General features: G+C 39.9%; 1 protein-coding gene across 1 annotated transcript in view; it reads left to right on the top strand.

Annotated features, from left to right (window-relative positions):
* efna3b (ephrin-A3b) overlaps nt 1-19,648 on the top strand; it is a 485,232-nt gene that overhangs the window by 830 nt on the left and 464,754 nt on the right. The window lies entirely within an intron of this gene.

A 19,648-nucleotide genomic window follows, 5' to 3' on the forward strand; every position in this document is an offset into this window, starting at 1 on the left:
AGTGTACTTATAACAATTTTGTAGACAAACTGTTTATAGTTGCAGCGGAGACTGGGTGTGCACAAAATGATTTGCTGGGGGGTGTTACAGAAAAAAATTAAAAATCTCTGTTTTAAGTGGTGTGTTACTTGTACTCAAAACAGTTCTGAACTGTGCAATAATTAAGGGTACAGTAAAAGTACTTAGAAGTAAAAAGTAGCTGAATTAAGATTAAGGGGTATAATATTAACAGTTACAAGTACTTTTTGAAGGAGACTCCTGAGTACTGAAAACAAATTTAAAGGATGTGCGAGTCTATGACCAGGTGTTCTTTGACAAATATACACTTTAATATGTTAAAGTGCATCTAATACATCATCATCACCAAATGTTACGCAATATTGCACTCAACTGTGCTGAAATTGTGCTCAAGGTAAATACATAAATAAATGGGTTATACTTGTATAGCGCTTTTCTACCTAAAATTTAAAGTCCACGACTGAAAATAAAGTAAAATGTACTACAGTAAAAATTACCTTTTTAAGGTGGCAGTGGATTTGGGGGGTACTGCAAATAATAAAAGGTGGTACTTTTCCTAAAGTAACTTTAAAATTAAAAAAATATATTTTTGCGGATTTTACCACTTGTGCATCAGTCATTGCTGTTTCCAGGTACTTTTTTCTACTCTCTAATGGAAATATATTTTGAATGAAAACAATTCTTTAAAGGAATACTTTTTAAAGTGTGGCACAAAAAACCCTTACCTCAGGGAATATAATATGTTTAGGGTCTTCCCAATATATTTTTTTAAAGGCCTACTGAAACCCACTACTACCGACCACGCAGTCTGATAGTTTATATATCAATGATGAAATCTTAACATTATAACACATGCCAATACGGCCGGGTTAACTTATAAAGTGACATTTTAAATTTGCCGCTAAACTTCCGGTTCGAAACGCCTCTGAGGATGACGTATGCGTGTGACGTAGCCCGGCGAACACGGGTATGCCTTCCACATTGAAGCCGATACGAAAAAGCTCTGTTTTCATTTCATAATTCCACAGTATTCTGGACATCTGTGTTCGTGAATCTGTTTCAATCATGTTCATTGCATTATGGAGAAGGAAGCCGAGCAAGCAAAGAAGAAAGTTGTCGGTGCGAAATGGACGTATTTTTCGAACGTAGTCAGCCACAACAGTACACAGCCGGCGCGTCTTTGTTTACATTCCCGAAAGATGCAGTCAAGATGGAAGAACTCGGATAACAGAGACTCTAACCAGGAGGACTTTTGATTTGGATACACAGACGCCTGTAGAGAACTGGGACAACACAGACTCTTACCAGGATTACTTTGATTTGGATGACAAAGACGCAGACGTGCTACTGTGAGTATGCAGCTTTGGCTTTTTTTTGCGTATGTACGTAACTTTTTTAAAATATATAAGCTTTATGAACCTTGGGTTAGGTGAACGGTCTGTTGGGCTGAGTGATTGTGTGTGTTGATCATGTGTTTGAATTGTATTGGCGTGTTCTATGGAGCTAGGAGCTAGCAGAGGAGCTAGGAGCTAGCATAACACGTACCGTACCGTACGTGCGCGTCACGTACGTAACTTTTTAAAAATATATAAGCTTTATGAACCTTGGGTTAGGTGAACGGTCTTTTGGGCTGAGTGATTGTGTGTGTTGATCGGGTGTTTGAATTGTATTGGCGTGTTCTATGGAGCTAGGAGCTAGCAGAGGAGCTAGGAGCTAGCATAACAAGCACGCAGGTGTTATTATGCAGGATTAATTTGTGGCATATTAAATATAAGCCTGGTTGTGTTGTGGCTAATAGAGTATATATATGTCTTGTGTTTATTTACTGTTGTAGTCATTCCCAGCTGAATATCAGGTACCGTGAGTATGCAGCCTTGGCTGCTAAACATTCGATAACTTGACCGTATGTGCGCGTCACATACGTAACTTTTTAAAAATCTATAAGCTTTATGAACCTTGGGTTAGGTGAACGGTCTTTTGGGCTGAGTGATTGTGTGTGTTGATCAGGTGTTTGAATTGTATTGGCGTGTTCTATGGAGCTAGGAGCTAGCAGAGGAGCTAGGAGCTAGCATAACAAACACGCAGGTGTTTTTATGCAGGATTAATTTGTGGCATATTAAATATAAGCCTGGTTGTGTTGTGGCTAATAGAGTATATATATGTCTTGTGTTTATTTACTGTTGTAGTCATTCCCAGCTGAATATCAGGTCACCCCCGGCTCTCACAGCATCTTCCCTATCTGAATAGCTTCAACTCCCCACTAGTCCTTCACTTGCACTTTACTCATCCACAAATCTTTCATCCTCGCTCAAATTAATGGGGAAATTGTCGCTTTCTCGGTCCGAATCTCTCTCACTTCATGCGGCCATCATTGTAAACAATAGGGAACTTTGCGTATATGTTCAACTGACTACGTCACGCTACTTCCGGTAGGGGCAAGCCTTTTTTTTATCAGATACCAAAAGTTGCAATCTTTATCGTCGTTGTTCTATACTAAATCCTTTCAGCAAAAATATGGCAATATCGCGAAATGATCAAGTATGACACATAGAATAGATCTGCTATCCCCGTTTAAATAAAAAAAAATCATTTCAGTAGGCCTTTAAGTTTTCAGCTCATCTCTTACTCCGTGTACTTTCACTGTAAGAACACAATGAAAAACAAGTAATTTTCCTGTATATATGATTGACGTTACTTTAACAAGTTTGAAATGATATATATACTTGACATCACATGGACAAAGATAAGACCTTCTGGAGGAAAGTTCTGTGGTCAGATGAAACAAAAAGTTAGCTGTTTGGCCACAATACCCAGCAATATGTTTGTAGGAGAAAAGGTAAGGTCTTTAATCCCAGGAACACCATCCTACCGTCAAACATGGTGGTGGTAGTATTATGCTCTGGGCTTGTTTTGCTGCCAATGGAACTGGTGCCTTACAGAGAGTAAATGGGACAATGAAAAAGGAGGATTACCTCCAAATTCTTCAGGACAACCTAAAATCATCACACCGGAGGTTGGGTTTGGGTGCAGTTGGGTGTTCCAACAGGACAATGACCCCAAACACATGTCAAAAGTGGTAAAGGAATGGCTAAATTAGGCTAGAATTAAGGTTTTAGAATGGCCTTCCCAAAGTCCTGACTTAATTGTGTGGACAATGCTGAAGAAACAAGTCCATGTCAGAAAACCAACACATTTAGCTGAACTGCACCAATTTGGTCAAGAGGGGTGGTCAAAAATTCAACCAGAAGTTTGTGGATGGCTACCAAAAGCGCCTTATTGCAGTGAAACTTGCCAAGGGACATGTAACCAAATATTAACATTGCTGTATGTATACTTTTGACCCAGCAGATTTGGTCACATTTTCAGTAGAGCCATAATAAATTCATAAAAGAACCAAACTACATGAATGTTTTTTGTGACCAACAAGTGTGTGCTCCAATCACTCTATAACAAAAAAATAAGAGTTGGAGAAATTATTGGAAACTCAAGACAGCCATGACATTATTTTCTTCACAAGTGTAAGTGTATGTAAACTTTTGACCACGACTGTAAGTAAAAAAAAAAAAAAAACAGGTACTTTTTGAAAATTAGTGCAAAAACTATACATACAGTGGGTCTTGGTTAGTTTGTTTGCACAACCCCTCACTTAAAGTGTGAGTAAAGACCTGATAAGCCAGGAAGAGATCGAGATGATACAGTATTATCTGCTCGCTGATGCTACCTGGTGGTGGCAGTCCCACTCCATAAAGCTTCAGTCACATGCAGGATTCTCACAGAAATTAGGCAAAAATACAACCTTACCTACTGTATACCAAAAAGTATTTGTCAATTACAGCAAAGCAATTAAATGTGACTCGTGACTACCTCTGCCAAGAATACAATGTGATCAATTACCAGTGAGCCAGGCTAATCTGTTTTCTGCAAGACCCACGTTTTTGTGTTTGTGTTTTCGTGTTTATTTTGTGTTCTGTAGTCTTTCTACTGTCGTCCTTTTTATAATGGACATTTCTCTTGTGTGTGGACATTTGCTATAAGCAAAAAAGCTCTGATGAAATGTGTACATGTGTTAATTCCTAGCGTGTCACACCCCCCAGGGGAGTTTGTAGTGACAGTAATCACTGTGCCTCCGTGGGTGAAAACCACTGGAGGGCCTCTCTAATTATTGGATTCATCGTGCGTGTGTGTGTGTGTGTGCTTTTGTTGCACCACCATCACTCATCCAAGTTACATTGATAGCATTTTGTTTGTCGCCACCCCCATCCCTCCTCCTGTTGCTCTATCTATATATTCGTCTTGTGTGTGAGTGTGTTTGTGTGTGTGTGTGTGTGTGTGTGTGGGTGTGTGTACAATCGTTAGCTCACTTCTCGGAGATCATTAATTTCCCATGATGCCTCACAGCTCCTGTGTGGCTAATTTGTCCCCACTGGGCCAACAAGCGCCCCCTCAGCAAATACAGAAAAGGATCACAGTGGAGGAACTGAGACCTAGAAGACCCCCTTGTGGGGCACAATACGACTTATTCACTTTGATTGGTCTGTTGGACCAGAAAGTTTCAGTAGGTACTGATATTCATTATGTACAGTGGATATTTAATATTCATTTTGTCTGTTTACAATCTTCCAGATTATTATCTGTCTGGAAATATGAAATATTTAATACTCGCTTTTATATGCTGTGTTCCACAGCCCCTTACTAATTTGGCAAAAAGGGTATTTAAATATGCAGACTCTTACTGGGAACAGACTGCAAAATGATCTGAAACTCCAAAAGCAAATCTTACTGGGTGCTTTTTTATTTTATTTTAAATGAGGATGTAATTGATTTTATTATTCATTTTGAAAGCCTTGAGTTTGGGCTACTTTTTTCTTTCTTTCTTTCTTTTTTTTTTTACAGTAAAAAATAGCTAAACACAAACTGCTACAAGGGGTTAGACATTTTCTCCATAGGAATGAATGGAGAAAATGAATGGGGTGACAATTCGCTTCAGAATCGATTCCCGATTCAACACGATTTTCAATTAAAACCTATTTTTGCAATGCATTATTTTTAAAACAGGTTTCAGGTTAGAAGAGCTCATTCTGGTTGCATGTAGATGGCTTACTTTTTTTTTTAAAATAATACATTTTATAATATTTTAGCTATTTCTTGATGAAAAATTTTTTTTAAATACATTTTTTTAAATCGTTAATTGATTTAGAATCGGGATGAATAAACAGCGTGATTCAGATATAAATACATGTTTTCATGCACCTCTAGAAACCAAAACATTCTGTTCCAGTTTCAATCTGTCACCATCATAAAACATCTGAACATTTTTAACGACCACACAAGTAGAGAGGCATCGCAATTTTTGTAATTCATCCGTTCAAAAAGGTCAGGTGAAAACTGATCGTAAAAACCGACACAGTTTTTCACATAAGAAAGTATGTAAATCTAATTAATCGGTTCCAGACACCCAAAATGCATCATTAATTGAATTTAATATTGACACATGACATATTCCATACAGACTATAGTTTTAAGTGCCAAAAATAATGTTAAATACATATAAATCATACATGAAATGGATAAATGAACATTTAACATCACTTTTATTTTTTTTATTGAAGACTGTTGTTGGCAAAGACGGCGATTAGTGGAGAGGGAAAATGTGGCGAGGAGAGCCACGCCGACACCACCTTTGTACTTTGCTATGAATTATTTCTTGAGTTCAAAAGTGTTTCTCACCTTCGTCATCAAAGGGCTGCAACTCACAACTTTCTTGGACCCCATTGTGTTTTATTTTGCAATCGTTCTCAAAAAAACCCCAAAAAGAAATCTCACCACTCTGTGGGATTCTTCATTTGAGCACTCGAATTTGCAAGTGGACTAGTTTGTTTGGCGGTACGATAATTGAAAAAATATACAAAAACAGGAGCAAAGGTTTGGTAAAATTGTTTGTGGAAAAGTGGGGCGTACAAGAACCGAGGTACCAGTGTAATTTGCAATATATACTGTATAACTTAGTTAGTTACTGCTACTTGTATAATGTTAAACAAACCAACCGCCAGTCTATACTTTACTTCTGCATCTTTGCTTTAAAATGTGAATGTTTGAAGTACCATTGTCATATTATTTGCTGTCATACAAGTTTCAACCAATGTTAACCATTTCAATACAGTAAAACGTAAAAACAAAAGAACGCAATAACTTAAATGAGGAATGACAAAGGCTTAATGTTGAGGTTATTCATGTAGTGTTCTTTTAAAACATTGATACTTGTCAAACGTGTAAACATAAGTTAACCACTATGAATAGTAGAACAATAAAACAGTCTACCTTAACTTGGATAACAAGTCATGGCACTGATGGCGACAATGAAGTTTCCAGTGTTATGAAATTAAGTACCTAATTTTTACCAAAAAAATAATTGAATTACTAACAGAATTCCTGTTTAATAAATGTAATTCATTGCTAGAGAAAGTAACTAATGCGTTAAAGAAATACAATATGTGGCTTATGCTGTCGATACGTTTGATAGGAGATCAGTGTGTGTCTGTGCTTTTAAAAGACGTACCTGTTGCTAAGTGACGTGTGACGTCAGCGAAGGCGCCCACGAACATCCATCCATCCAGCCATCCATATTCTACCGCTTGTCCCAGTTTATTATATTGTGTACTTCCAGAGGAGCAGAAGCAAATAAACTCACTCCTGCCATTCGAGATACGTAACGGCTGCTGCACGGCAACACCGCGGGATGTCTCGAGCTTTGCCGTCCATTAATAGGCAGGAGCAGGCAGGCGTCTGTGACAGCACTGACTTGACTTGACCTGTGGAAAAGACGACAGTTTTGCCTTGCAGAAGGACAACTTTGTTTTATATCAAGCAACAACACAACAGTAACAACACCCGTGGCGCGCATTGTAATGTACACATGCACACACGCACGCACTCTCGCTAACCACTCCCCTACTTCCTCTGCCTTTGTATAAGCTTGTATTTGACACAGGCCCTCTATAGCTGTCCAGTATGCCTTGGTGATATGGTCTCAAATTAAAATGTCAGATTTTTTCCAGAAAATTTTCGATTTCCGATTTGTTTTCCATTTACCCCCCTACTTTTTAAAGAAACTAAACGAATAGAATAGAATAGAAAGTACTTTATTGATCCCTGGGGGAAATTCAGCACCACAGTTCGCTCATAATAGACAATAATAATAATAAATAATATAATATATATAATATATTATATATAATATATGAATGATGTAAATATATTCTACATATATTCTACATTTAAGTGCAGTCAAGGAACATGTGCATTATACAGTCTGATAGCTGTTGATATGAAGGACCTCCTGTGTCGTTCCATGTTGCATTTTGGGAGTCTGAGCCTTCCACTGAACGTGCTCATTCTCTCCGCAAGGTCCGAGTGTAGTGGGTGGGAGGTGTTGTCCATAATGGCTAGGAGCTTTGCTAGACTTCTCCATTCTGACACCACCGCCAGAGAGTATAGCTCCACTCCTACTACGTTACTGGCCTTCTCTACCAACTTGTCCAGTCTGTTTGCGTCCCTCGCTCTCAGCCCGCTGCCCCTAATGTCACAAATGTTACTTTTATTTGATCAAAAACTACTAGTTTGAAATGGCACTGCATACTTACTTACTTACTTTGACTTAGTTCCTCCCGTTCTTATTGGAACATTGGGAGACAAGTCCCCTCCATTTTTTCCGGTCTCTGGTTCCGTGCCAGCTGACACCCATCTCCCTCAGGTCTTCCTTGGCTGTCTGTCTCCACGTCTTCTTCGGCCTCCCTCTCTTCCTTATTCCACATTCTGGCATCCAGTCCATTGCCACACTTGCCGGTCTCTCTCTTGGCAGTCAGAGTATGTGTCCCATCATTCTCCTTCTCCTCTCAGAGACAATGTCAGACAGTGCTGCTACACCTGCCCTTCTCATCACCTCCTCGTTGGAGATATGGTCTCTCTAGGAGATATTCAGAATGGATCTGAGGCATCGTCGGTGGAAGACATCCAGCTTATTGGTGATACTGGCTGTCTTCATTCACGTCTCACAGGCGTAGGTTGCTGTTGGTATGACCACTGACATGTAGAGGCGTAGCTTGATGGCCGTTGTTATGGCTTTGGACGACCAGATGTTTCGGAGCCGTTGGAACACCCCTGCAGCTTTGCCAATTCTGTTATTGACGTCTTTCTCCACGTCTCCTGTTCTTGAGATGTTACTTCCAAGATAGGTGAAGTCGTCAACATACTCTATGTCATGTTCGTCTATAGCAGTGGTTCTTAACCTTGTTGGAGGTACCAAAACCCACCAGTTTCATATGTGCATTCACCAAACCCTTCTTTAGTGAAAAATTCAACTATTTTTTTTTTTAAATTCAAGACTGGTACTGGTGCACAAAATGAACCATTCAAAGAACAAAGCCAACACAATGCATAAACTCACAACAAATTACACACCTGCAAATCAGATGGAAAATTAGAGGGAATATTGTTTGGGGGTATCCATAGTACGCCGATAGGGAGAAGTTTTTATTTACAAGATGAGTCGGGTGTGTCTTGACCTCCGCGGCGGAGGCTCCACGAACCCCTGAGGCTGACTCACCGAACCCCTAGGGTTCGATCGAACCCAGGTTAAGAACCACAGGTCTATAGTGAGTGGTGGAAAGTGTTGTATTTGTCCAACAGCCGTGGCCTTGGTCTTCTCTTGGCTTATCCGTAGTCCGGCTTTTTCTCCGTGCTCACGGAGATTGTTGGTGGTCTCTTGGAGTGCACGCTGAGTATGGTTAACCAGAGCCAGGTCATCCGCAAAGCCTAGGTCAGTTAATCAGCCCCCTACCCACTTGATGCCAAAGTTTGCCCCGGTGACGGACTTCTTCATCACAAAGTCAATGACAATTATGAACAGCAATGGCGACAGGATGCAACCCTGCCTCACACTGGTCACAATGTCGAAGTCATTGGTTGTGCTGTTGTTAGTTTTGACTATGCAAGTAGAGTTGTGGTACAGCGACCTGAAGATGTTAATATACTTTGGTGGTATGCCATATAGCTGGACGATCTGCGTACACTGCATCTTAATTGTTATATAGTGGGTTATTTTAGAACAGGTTTAAATTAGACTTTGTAAAAAATAATCTTTGAAAAACTGAAGATTGGAGATAATTCTGGCATATTTACTGTGATGCATTTGCTTACATGTTGATCAATATCTAATCAAAGTTATTCAATATGAGCTTTCTATGGGAGGCAAAACTTCTGTCTTGAATAAAATAATTTTGTAAATAAAAATGTAGTGTGTCATTGAATGCAAATAAATAAACTCCAGCATTTGAGATCGATAAAGTACAAACTTAAACCTGTCTGTTTTGAATCAAATACTTGCGTAAATAAAAATGTAGCATTGAGTGGATAAAAACAGGCTTTTCCACTGTTTGGTCATTGGTTTTAGATGCTGGAATAAGTTTGTTATTCTCCTGCCTTTTTTAAACAAACGTTGCAGCGTGCAGTCATTTGTTCATCGCACGTTGCCGCAAAACAAAATCACTGAAACCCTTTTCTTTCCTTTGGAACGTACGTCCCGCTCTCGTTTGTGTTAGCATTAGCCACGTTGGGGCGGTATAGCTCGGTTGGTAGAGCAGCCGTGCCAGCAACTTGAGGGTTGCAGGTTCGATCCCCGCTTCCGCCATCCTAGTCACTTCCGTTGTGTCCTTGGGCAAGACACTTTACCCACCTGCTCCCAGTGCCACCCACACTGGTTTAAATGTAACTTAGATATTGGGTTTCACAATGTAAAGCGCTTTGAGTCACTTGAGAAAAAGCGCTATATAAATGTAATTCACTTCACTTCACGTTGTGCTATGTGTGTGTGAATCTCCATCTGCAACAAAAACTCGAATTTATCGAGAACATAGATTTATAAACCAGGCCTAGGTATAATTATTGGATCTTTACATTAATTGATAATGTGGGAGTCAACAGATAGTCATAGGTAGGTCTTCTTCCAAGGTCAACCCACAGCTGGGTATGGAGGAGTGGTCCATCGCGGGTCACAACTCGGGTCAGCTAGTACCTCACCCAGACTGGTGCCTCTCCAGAAATGATAGGTGACCACCTGGTATCCTCTCCAGGCACTGTCTGCTATTCCGCAACTCGTTGAATAGAAATCCATAATCATTCCAAGGCCCTTTATCTGGTTGCACTGACTTTAAAAGGACCTGTGGAGTGAAAAGTGGTGTCATTTAGCCTCCAAGAGCGCTGATTAAAGTGTGAAGCTATGATGCGCTAAATTAGCAGCGACTTCATTGCAAAGCTGATGGCTTTTTGCGCATTGCTAATTGTCCCATTGTGGTGTGGCACTAAATGTCCTCTCTTTCTTTAACATTTGCCTCAACTTTTTATTTTATTTTCTTCTTTTCTCTGTAGTCCTTCCAAAATCCTCTCTTTTCATCCTTCTTCCCATCCATCCATCATGTGTCCTAATTCTGGCTCTCATTGATCTTCTCATTGCCGGCCAAATATGTTTTTCATCACATTCTGGCATAGAGTCATTCCGCACACATGTTCTGTTGTGTTGGACTGAGCCAGCAGCCTGATGGTGACACATTAGGAAGGAAAGTTTTATTATTGATCGCTCTTTTTTGTTTTTTGTGAAACTGCTCCACATTTGCATTTTTGTGCTATGAAGGGGTTCAGAAAATCCTAACTAAATTACCATCAACTTCCTGATGTTTTATACAAGCATCACAATCGTCCACCATCCAAGGTCATAACGGCACTGTTTTTTGTTGCCAACATTCCAAAAGTTTGACTTACTTAATGGAATATTTCACCATATCAGAGCTGATATTGACTGATGCGAAATTAGTTAAGTTAAAGTACCAATGATTGTCACACACACACTGGGTGTGGTGAATTTTGTCCTCTGCATTTGACCCATCCCCTTGTTCACCCCCTGGGAGGTGAGGGGAGCAGTGAGCAGCAGCGGCCGCGGCCGCGCTCGGGAATACTTTTTGGGGATTTAACCCCCAATTCCAACCCTTGATGCTGAGTGCCAAGCAGGGAGGTAATGGGTCCCATTTTTATAGTCTTTGGTATGTCTCGGCCGGGGTTTGAACTCACGACCTCAGGGCGGACACTCTAACCACACGGCCACTGAGCAGGTTGAATATACAGTATCTAAAAATGGTCACGATGACAGAGTTCAGATTCACTTCCGGTATTGTTTTTCAATTGTCGGAGCAAAAACCCTGTTGATTATGAATGATATCAAGTAAAATATGTTTTAGAGTAAGAGAAAGCTAGGGTTAAAGGTCATCGTAGCACAGATATTTTTTTTGACAGTGCTGAACAGGTCAAAATGGCTAGAATTGCTATTCTGTGGGTTGTTTTTCATATGTGCGTGCACACACACGCTCACACACACCATGTTCATGTTTTACAAATTGGGTTATGATTAAGTGTGTGATAGGCAGCGTGACTATGTATGATTGAGGTGCATTGTTCACGTTGGGCTCTGTGCAATCAATTATTATATTACCGTATTTTCCAGACCATAGACCATATTTTTGATCTTTTTTCATATATAAAGCGCACCTATTATAGATTATAGATTATAGGGCGCATTAAAGGAGTCATATTCGTATTATTTTTCCTGAATTGAAAACACTTCCTTGTGGTCCACATAACATGTAATGGTGGTTCTTTGGTCAAAATGTTGCATAGATTATGTTTTACAGATCATCTTCAAGCCGCTTTCTGACAGTCACTTACAGACGCGCCGTTTTGTGGGCGGTTTTATTTACGTGGCTCACCTTCGGCAGCGTTTTCTCCCCATCATCTTTGTAGCATGCGAGGACGGGAGTGGAAGAAGTGTCAAAAGATGGAGCTAACTGTTTTACTGACATTTAGACTTTACTTAAATCAATAACGGAGCAGCATCTCCTCATCCGGAAACAACAACACCGGAAATGTGTCACGTGAAAAACCGTCTGACTGGAACTCTCTAAAAACTAAAGTTCCTTGGGTGAATAATGTATACTACCTACACCGGTATGTTTTAGCGCTTTCATGGCGAGTTTACTGACAGATATAAGTAAGAACTTTACACTACTTTATATTAGAAATGGCAACAGCGGAGGATGAATGTCCCATAACAAGAAGATAAAGAAAAAGAAGAAGCTTCTCGACTACGGTGTCGGCACGGACTACAAAGGCGGACGTGCGCAATTTTTCAGGATTTATGCAGATCCCAAATACAGATCAGCAGGTACCAGAAAGTAATAAAAGTTGCTTTTGCATAATATTGCGAAACAAAACGCCAGGTAATATGTCTTACCTTATACACTCACCATAATAATACTCGTATGTTGAAGCACAGCACAATCCTTCAAGCGGTGCGGCTTCATAGCTTACCAAAGTTGTACTAAAACATTTTGATAGATTTTTGAGCGCCGTGTGTAATGTTCTATATTTTCAATGGAACATATAAAAGGTTGGTGTTGTTTACTTGAGTCATATTGCCATCATAGTGCAGTCTACACGTATCTCTTATGTTAGACTGCCATCTACTGGTCACACTTATTACACCATATCCAAAATAAAATTGTTTCGAGGTCGTTAAGCAAACCCAGAATTATTCCGTACATTAGGCGCATTGTCGAGTTTTGAGAGGAAAAAAAAAGGATTTAAGTGCGCCTTATAGTCCGGAAAACACTGTAGTTATTTTATGTGCCTTCAGTCCAGTTTTGAGTGTGTAAGTTATAAATAAATGATAAATGGGTTATACTTGTATAGCGCTTTTCTACCTTCAAGGTACTCAAAGCGCTTTGACTGTATTTCCACATTCACCCATTCACACACACATTCACACACTGATGGCGGGAGCTGCCATGCAAGGCGCTAACCAGCAGCCATCAGGGGCAAGGGTGAAGTGTCTTGCCCAAGGACACAACGGACGTGACTAGGATGGTAGAAGGTGGGGATTGAACCCCAGTAACCAGCAACCCTCCGATTGCTGGCACGGCCACTCTACCAACTTCGCCACGCCGTCCCTAAAGTTAAGTTAAGTCATAAATGTTTTGCTTTTTCTCATAGTTTGTTTCACATTGCCTTTTTATATGGATGCCACAATACATGATCATACTGTAACAGACAGACTGGTGTAACCTACTTTTCTCAGACTTTTATTTTTTCAGTGCAGTCAAACAGGTAGTAGCGAAAGTGTAGATTTAGGTGTACCACTTTTATTGTGAGGGCCGGAAGTCTATTGTTTTGTCTTGTATCTCTTGACCACACTCAAACCAAGACTGGATCCCAATTCTTCCCCTCAGCCCTTGTCTTAGCTCTTGGCCCTCACGTTCACATCAAACAAATGGTGTCCAAATTCTCCTGTAAGGCAAAAGGAAGAGCTAAGTAGCAATAAGTGTACAGCCCTCCAAACCAATTGTGTTCCCGAGACAGAGCAGAAAGCGTAAAAATAAATGTAAGTAATTATAAATAGTATAAAATTATATCAATAAACGGTATATCGTGATAGACATGTAATTGATATCAAGAAAAATGTGTTAAAACGTTCAACTATTTGTTTCCTTCTTGGTTGGAAGAAAGCGGAAATTACGAAGCAAGGTTGGTTGCATGAACAAAGGCACTCACTCTCTGGTAACCGAGCAATACGAGAAGTGATCACTGATCAGCAAGAGTGACACAATAATAGCCAATCAGGTAACAGTTAAGTCAAAGTACCAATGATTGTCACACACACACTAGGTGTGGCGAAATTATTCTCTGCATTGGAGTGCTGCAAAGTGCGACTAATTTGTTGATAAAACAGTAAAAGTCACCTCGATGTTTTTGAGAAATTTTTTCAAAGGCACCGTAGTCAGACCAATGTGGTCTGTAAATTCTGCAAGTCGCTCATCCCCACAAAACTGGTAGTACCACACCACCTTCGCCCTGCTCACCCTTTAGAGCAGTGGTCTCCAACCACCGGGCCACGGATATATATATATATATATATATATATATATATATATATATATATATATATATATATATATATATATATATATATATATATATATATATATATATATAACACTTCCTGTACTGTGTCTACCTTAAACCGTTCCGCCTGCAACTTGTGTTAACAAGGAACCTTTAAATTAGAATCGTGCAGTATTGTAACAAATCTACCTTCGTATTTTGTGATGACTTCTGTTTTTAAATCAAATACTCTTTCTCACTTTCTTTATCAAAGTGTTGGTATTCACAACTTTCTTTGGCCTCATCAAGGCTTATTTCCTGTTGTGCAGGCAAAAATGATCAGTTGTTACAGGCAATGTTTGGCCATATGATAACAAAGATTGATTTTAAATCCTTGCTGTTTGTTTTTAAAGCTTTACATGGACTGGCACCTCAGTATATCTCGGACCTCATCCAAATTTACACTCCTGCGCGCGTTCTGAGGTCCGAGAGCCAGCTCCAGCTCGTGGTGCCCAGGACGAGACTTAAAACCAGAGGAGACAGGGCCTTCTCGGTGGTCGGCCCTAAACTCTGGAACACTCTGGCTCTCCATGTTCAAACTGCTTCCACAGTGGAGTGTTTTAAGTCTCGTCTTAAGACCCACTTTTATTCTTTGGCTTTTAACACTACGTGAGTTGTGTGGTCTTCTGTCCTCTGTTGTCCTGTGTGTTTTTTATAAATTTTGATGTCTATTTTACTGTTTTAATTGTTTTTACCCGTTTTTAATCATATTTATTTTTTATATTGTCTCTGTATTGGTTTTCTATTCATTTATTCTTTGTTTTTATTCAGTCATTGGTGTAGCATAATATTGTTTTTAATATTGTTTTTAATATTGTTTTTAACATGGCTGTGCAGCACTTTGGAAACATTCTTGTTGTGTAAATGTGCTATATAAATAAAGTGGATTGGATTGGATTGAAAAATGACATGCAAAAAACGTTGTCCAAAAAGTCGACTCTAAATAGATGACAATCTAACTTTCCAGGCTTTTTCCGAGCAAGAGCGCTGAAGATTTAGAATGATATCAAGTCTGCGCTGATTTAGGCATCTGGGTCATGTCTGACGAATGTATTCTCCTCGAAGCTAACACGCTATTACCTTGCTTGAAGTGCACACTGTCATCTGCCAAAGCACTTTTACATTAGGTTTGTCGTTCATCTGTGGACGTTTTCGGACTTCCTGTCTTGCGCCTGCTCTCTGAGGAATGTTCGCACGATGAAGTGGAGCGTTTGTCTTCTTTATCGTGACATTTCTTCCCTCTATTGCTCTTCCTGTACGCCTGCGTCAGTAGCCTCTCCGTGCTGTTATCTCCCCTTTTATACAGGCTGACACCAAGCCAGTTGCAGGGACCCTATTTAACACACACACACACACTCTCACACACACACTCACACACACACACACACACACACACACACACACACACACACACACACACACACACACACACACACACACACACACACACACACACACACACACACACACATTATTGTATTTGTTACCTTCTTCAGACCTTCGAAAAATGCCTACCTCTTTCGGACCACCCTTTCTAGATATATAAAGATTTGTATTTACAACATTAATAATATATACATACTATGCAAATATAAAAAAAGGTCAGCTAGTAAATTTAGTAAATTTTTGGTATGTTGGCCAGAGGGGTAGCACTTCAAATTTGTACACACACCTGTTATTTCATATGTTGACCAGAGGGGGAGCACTTTTAAAACCGACACAACATTGGGACCACCCTAATTTTGATAGAGTTCACCACCAGGAGTGCAAATGAGACATTCTCTATTAGATGCAATGGTTTTCCGTATTGGGACCATGATTTATGTCCTAACTTGTTCACCGGTCCTCATATTGAGGGTACTTTTCATTGTTGATGTCTCAAGAAGAGTAGAAATACAAGAACACACACAAACACACACACACACACGCGCATTCTTGTCTTATTGAGACCTCAGAAAAATGCCTACCTCTTTAGGACCACCCCTTCTAGATATATAAAGATTTGTATTTACAACATTAATAATATATACATACTATGCAAATGTAAAAAAGTTAAACTTTTAATAAAAACATTTTTTTTTAAAGTTTCTGTTTGTAATTGTTTTTTAGTCTTCATTATTTACTTCATGTTATTACATCATGTCTCTATGTACATTTTTTATTATTTTTATTATTCATTTTGGCCCAAGGGGGCACATTTAAATTTCTTACACACACTTGTTATTACATATGTTGGCGAGAGGGGGAGCACTTAAAATGTTTACACACACTTGTTATTTCATATGTTGACCAGAGGGGGAGCACATTTAAAACCCTCCATCCATCCATTTTCTACCGCTTGTCCCTTTTGGGGTCGCGGGGCACATTTAAAACCGTCACAGTCAATTTGAAAAATCCCTCCTTTTTGGGACCAATCCTAATTTTGATAGATTTCACCACTTTTGGGTGCAAATGAGACATTCTCTATTAGATGCAATGGTATTGAGACCATAATTTATGTCCTAACTTGTTCACCGGTCCTCATATGGAAGGTACTTTTCCTTGTTGATGTCTCAAGAAGGGTAGAAATACAAGAACACACACAAACACACACACACACTCATTTTGCCTGTATCACACATGTATAGATCAGCGCCATGCTCCATTTTTCTTATAACCCTGCTGTTTGGGGCCTTGTCCTACACTCATGGACCATATTCTTGCATGATCGCAGCATATCTTCTTTTCATTTTCTGCCTAACATGAACTCTTTTTTTTTTTTTGTCTCGCCTTTTTTATTCTCCCCACTCATTTACTGGCACTTTGATGGTGGGTGGGTCATTATAATGACTCTTTTTGTACGAAAATAAATAAATAAAAAATACATTGTGCACTCTGTCGCGCTCTATCGTAATTACACCCCTGGACTCAAGCAGTGATTGTAACTGCTTTTCTATTCCCTTCTCTCCATCACTCTCCTTCAATTTTCATCGCTCCCTTTTTCCTCACCTAGAAAATTACATCTGGGTTGCCATAGAGACGTGTTTATTGAATGCTTTTTTTGACGCACTTTCTTACCTCGCCCACCTCCCCCTCAAAGCCCCGTTCTTGCTTTTTGTGTTTCTTTTATTTGTACATAGGTGTATTGATGTCGCCATTCTTTGTGATATCAGCTTCCTATTGTGAACAATTAAAAAATAAACTTTTATTGTTCGGAAGCGCTGCATGTGAGCAGATGAAGATGTCTTATTAATAGTGGGTGCTATCCATTACTATTGACTGTGTAAGTAGCCCCAGATGAATACTATTGAGCAAACCTATTGTGTCTTTTCTTTCGCTTCATCAGTATCGACGAGTACCCACTGTGCTTATTTTTCTCCCTTAGTATTTTTGCAACAAAAGACTAATAGGGTCATGCTTAAAAGAAAAAGAAATGGCGGAAATTTAGCAGGGTAGACTAGAATAGAAATGTATCGTTATTGCACTTAAAAAGTACAACATAATTAGTTTTCAGTACAACCAGTCCAAGAACAGGCATACAGTATACAGTTACAGGGATATACAGAACCGTAAAGAGAATGGAAAGGTAAACATGGGCAGAGCGAGGAGGAGAACAAAAGCAGCTCCCCAACTAAGCTCCGATGGGGGGCTCAGTTTGAGACCACAAAAAACCTGGAGCAACAATAAGCGCATTTGAGCACATATTTACGACACGCAAAAACTCCAGACTTGCAACAGCGGGAGGGAGTCTATCATACCGCGGAGGGTGGAGCGAAGAAGACATGGCTTGTGTGCTTCGGTTTATTATTAATCCATGGGTCCAATTGTAGATAAGGATTGTTTTGGCCAGGGGAAAGAAAACACAATCCATTGGTTTGTGTGCTCTATTTGTCCATTCTGGCTCTCAAATTTATCAACATTTTGCCTTGCAAAATGGAAAGCTTCTCCGAGATGTTATCCAATTTACTGCAAGCTACCGTATTTCCTCGAATTAGCGCCCGGGCGGTAATTAATTTAAAACCTCTTCTCACTCCGGCGCTTACCAAGGGCATGCGGTAAATTTAGGCATGCGGTAATTAATTTAAAACCCTCTTCTCACTCCGGCGCTTACCAAAGGCATGCGGTAAATTTAGGCATGCGCTTATAAGTTTGAGTGTGTTGTAAGGATACCATCATGACATCGCTTAATGCCGCAATAAAATTTAAAGCACAATGAATCATCCCGGGAGTTCTTTTTGTTTGGGTCTGAAAAGGCAATTATAACGTGACACTCTTTATTTTTACAAGGGGTCATTCAACAATTACGTACGCATTTTTCTGTATGTAAAAACGCATGAAAAACAAATTGAAAATAAAACATGCTACTTTAATTCTTAACTACGATTGTAACAACAAACATTATCAATCGATGTAAACAACATCCGTGAGGCCAGAGAGAAAATATCATTTGAACTTGAACAAACTGAAAATGTTCCTGTCGGCATTACTGACAGATGCTTCCCCCACTGCACCTTGATGGACATCTACTACGGTACTTGTACTACATCCTGTGGAGATCCATCAGTTGTTAAGACCTCTTCATCTTCAGCGTCGTCCATTTCTCCGTCACCTTGTCCGACATGTACGTCCAATACTACAGCACCGTCGTTTGAAATAATTTCGTCTGTGTCCGCTTCCTCATCACGCTCATCACTTTTTACGGCTATGTCTCGGTCGTCTTGCGAAACGAGTTTGACCCGGCGGTAATTCCAGGCATGCGCTAATTATTTTGCGAAACGAGTTTGACCCGGCGGTAATTCTGACCTGGCGGTAATTCTAGGCACGCGCTAATTATTTTGCGAAACGAGTTTGACCCTGAGGTAAATCGAGGCATGCACATACTATATACCCAGCGGAAATTCAAGGAAATACGGTACTTGGAAAATGTAGTAAGCTAAGTTACTCTCGATTACATGTAGTGAAGTGAATTAATTAACTCATATTATGTTTTGCTTATGGTGAATGTCTATATTCATCTTGGAGAAAGATGTCCATCCCCGGTCTGCAGTGTTTTAGCTACTTCTAGATCACTAATCCTCGCCTCCATGGCGACAAACAAAGTACGTTTCTTACAAGTATCATCCCTGCAGGACGAGGAATAGCTAAACATGTTTCACTACACACCGTAGCTCACCGACGTCACAATGTAAACAAACGCCATTGGTGGATCTACACCTAACATCCACTGTAATGATACCAAGTACAGCAGCATATAGTCGATACTACTATGATTACATCGATATTTTTTAACATCACAAAATCTTCTCCAAAAACATTGCACCTGGGGATAGGTTGATTGGCAACACTAAATTGGCCCTAATGTGTGAATGTGAGTGTGAGTGTTGTCTGTCTATCTGTGTTGGCCCTGCGATGAGGTGGCGACTTGTCCAGGGTGTACCCCGCCTTCCGCCCGAATGCAGCTGAGATAGGCTCCATCACCCCCCCCCCCCCCCCCCCCCCCCCCCCCGCGACCCTGAAAGGGACAAGCGGTAGAAAATGGATGGACAAAATCTCCTTTGTTTTTTTTTTAAAATTTATGTTATGTTTATTAACTCAGGAAATATGTCCCTGG

The sequence above is a fragment of the Entelurus aequoreus genome, linkage group LG20, assembly GCF_033978785.1.
Source record: "Entelurus aequoreus isolate RoL-2023_Sb linkage group LG20, RoL_Eaeq_v1.1, whole genome shotgun sequence".
In the NCBI taxonomy this organism is placed as follows: Eukaryota; Metazoa; Chordata; class Actinopteri; order Syngnathiformes; family Syngnathidae; genus Entelurus; species Entelurus aequoreus.